We start from the raw sequence: 3,237 nt of genomic DNA, 5'->3' as shown, positions 1-3,237 counted from the left end.
TCTAGGCGACCAAGCCCCGGCTTGTCTATGATTTCTGCAACTGAGTCAGTTGTGACATCTAGTGGCCAAAGATAGTAGGGCAGTCTGGCGGATTTTCCTGCGACTGGAAACTGTCATCTCAAAGACAAGGCTCATTTGGCTCGCAGTTTCTCCTAGATAAGCCTAATTAGAATTCAGACACTCTTCAGGGGGAAAGTTCAAGCATGTTTAAAAACACTTTTATAGCATCTCTATGATACGATGGCCACTTTCTTCACCGTGTCCTATGTCACATGGGCGTACTTTACTCTTCCTTTAGCTGAGATTAGGGTTTAACTGTTTCCTGTGTTTTTACTTGCTAAAGAAAACTATGAGCGGGCAAAGTGGTGCACTTAGGAGATGGAGGCAGGAGGATTAGAAGTTCCAGATCAGCTTCAAACTTGGTGAGTTTTAGGCTAGCCTAGGGTACTGAGGTCCTGTTTCAAAACAATAAAATACTTTGATATAAAACAAATAAATAAAAATAAAACCACTTTTATTTTGGTGATTATTGGTGGAATCCCAGCACTGGGGAGGCAGAGGCAGGCAGATCTTTGAGTAGATCCAGCCTGATCTAAAAAAAAAAAAAACGAGTTCCAGGACTACACATAGAAAACCGGCCTCCAAAATCTAAAAAAAAAAAAAGGGGGGGGAGCGCAAAGGGAAGAGTAAGCAAAACAATGTTCAGACGGCACATACATACCTGCAATTCCAAATCAGGAGACTGAGACAGGAGGACCTCCAGGTTAGGGTTAGACTGGGCCACACAGGGAAACTTTGTATAAATAAATAAAAAGGAAATTGGGGAGGGGAGAAGAGAAAATACGCCTCACTTCTTTAAAAAAAAGAAAAAGATTGGCCAGGCCGTGGCGCTTTAGTCCCAGCACTTGGAAGGCAGAAGCAGGTGGATCTCTGTGAATTCGAGACCAGCCTGGTCTACAAGAGCTAGTTCCAGTACAGCCTCCAAAGCCACAGAGAAATCCTGCCCCGAAAACCCAATATACATATATTGATACCTAATAATTGCACAGATTTATGGGACAGTATTTCCATACATTGTACAATGCAGAATATTCAGACCATATCCTTTCTAGATCCTTAACCTTTTTTTTATTTGATTCAAGGGTTCATGGTGCAACTCTGGCTGGCCTAGGCTCACAACTCTCCGGATAGCCTAGAATGTCTATATAGATAAGGCGGGACTCAAACTCACAGTAGTCCTGCTTTTGTTTCTCCAATGTTGGTTATACATGTGTATCACCAACAGTTCTCATTTCTTTTTTTGTTTGTTGTTTTTATATACTTTATTATTTTATTTTATGTGCATTGGTGTTAATGCCTGCATGTATGTTTGTGTGAGGATGCCAGATACCCTGGAACTGGAGTTAAAGACAGTTGTCAGCTGTCATGTGGGTTCTCTGGAAGAGCAGCAGGTGCTCTTAACTGCTGAGCTATCTCTCTCCAACCCAATATTTGGTTTTATGGGGTTGTTGTTTTGAGACAGGATTTCTCCTTGCAGCCCTGACTGTCCTGAAACTCACTCTGTAGACCAGGCTGGCCTCACACTCAGGGATCTGCCTGAATTCCTCCCAGTGCACCATACCCAGCCAGTTCTCATTTCTTTGTGGTTAAGAAAAAGATCAGGGTCCTTCCTTCTAGCTTTTTCATAAACTAAACTATGTTGTGCTTTTTGTAGTCAACTTTCCTGGGCAACAGAACAGCAAATCATATTTTCTAAAAAAAAAAAAAAAAAAATGTGTTTTTTTTCTTTTATTATCTATTTAGTAAATGTTTTCTAATTTTAAAAAAACATTTACTTTTTGGTTTTTTATTGCTTTTTGAGATGGGGTTTCTCTGTATTGCTTTGTAGCCTGTCCTGGAACTCACTCTGTAGACCAGGCTGGCCTCAGAAACAGAGATCTGCCTGCCTCTGCCTCCTGAGTGCTGGGATTAAAGATGTGTGCCACCAACGCCCAACTAAATATTTACTTTTTTTTTTTTTGGTTTTTTTGAGACAGGGTTTCTCTGTGGCTTTGGAGGCTGTCCTGGAACTAGCTCTTGTAGACCAGGCTGGTCTCGAACTCACAGAGATCTGCCTGCCTCTTTTTTATGTATGGGTGTTTTACCTGCAAGTATGTTTATGTGCCACCTGCCTGTCTGGTACCCTCAGAGTTAAGAAAAGGACATCAGATCTCTTGGAACTGGAATTACGGAAAATCGTGAGTGTGGGTGCTTGGAATTGAATACCAGTCCTCTGGAAGAACAGCAAGTCTTCTTAAACTGCTGAGCCATCTCTCCAGCTCAGACTTTAAACTCTTGATTCCCTTGCCTCCACTCCCAAGTGCTGAGATCACAAGTGTGTTTCACCATAACTGGCTTTGTGTTTGACTTTTTTTTAATTTGACAGATATTCTGGGAGTGGCGGTGCATGCTTTTATTCCCAGTACTCAGGAGGCAGAGGAAGATAGGTCTCTGAATTCAAGGCCAGCCTGATTTAGAGTGAGTTTCAGGACAGCCAGGGCTACACAGAGAAAGCCTGTCCCAAAAATCAATTTTTATTGGTTTTGTTTTTCAAGACAGGTTTCTCTGTATTGTTTTGGAGGCTGTCCTGGAACTCACTCTGTAGACCAGGCTGGCCTCAAACTCACAGAGATCGGCCTGCCTCTGCCTCCCGAGTGCTGGGATTAAAGGCATGCTCGGAAACATTTTTTTTTCGCAGAATGTTCCCTAGTTCCATTCGTGTTGTTTGTTGCAGATGATTTGTCTTAATTTGTGTGTGTGTGTGTGTGTGTGTGTGTGTGTGTGTGTGTGTGCATATTATATTTTACTTTATCCATATTTTACTTTATCCATTAATTCAGTTAATGGACACAGGTTCCAGAGATTGGCCTTAGACTGTTAGGCTTAACGATTGAGACATCTTGCTGTCTCTAGATTCTTTTATTTTGATGATGATGATGATTATTATTTTTGTGATGGGTGTCTCCCAACGTATACCAGATTGACCTTTAACTCGATAGTGGCGCTGAGGCCATACTCCAACTTTTGATCTTCTTCCTCAGACTCCTGAGTGCTGGAATTACAGCTGAGGGGCCCATGCTGGCTTTATTATAGAATTCTAAACATTCTTTATGTATTCTGGATACTAGTTCCTCAATCACACGGATTATTTTATATATTCCGTCAAATGGCTTTATGAACCGTAAGAAGAGACATCGA

This window comes from Cricetulus griseus, chromosome 4 (assembly GCF_003668045.3).
Source record: "Cricetulus griseus strain 17A/GY chromosome 4, alternate assembly CriGri-PICRH-1.0, whole genome shotgun sequence".
Classification (NCBI taxonomy): Eukaryota; Metazoa; Chordata; class Mammalia; order Rodentia; family Cricetidae; genus Cricetulus; species Cricetulus griseus.
The sequence above is the reverse complement of the archived record's forward strand: the minus strand, read 5'-3'. Positions refer to the sequence as shown.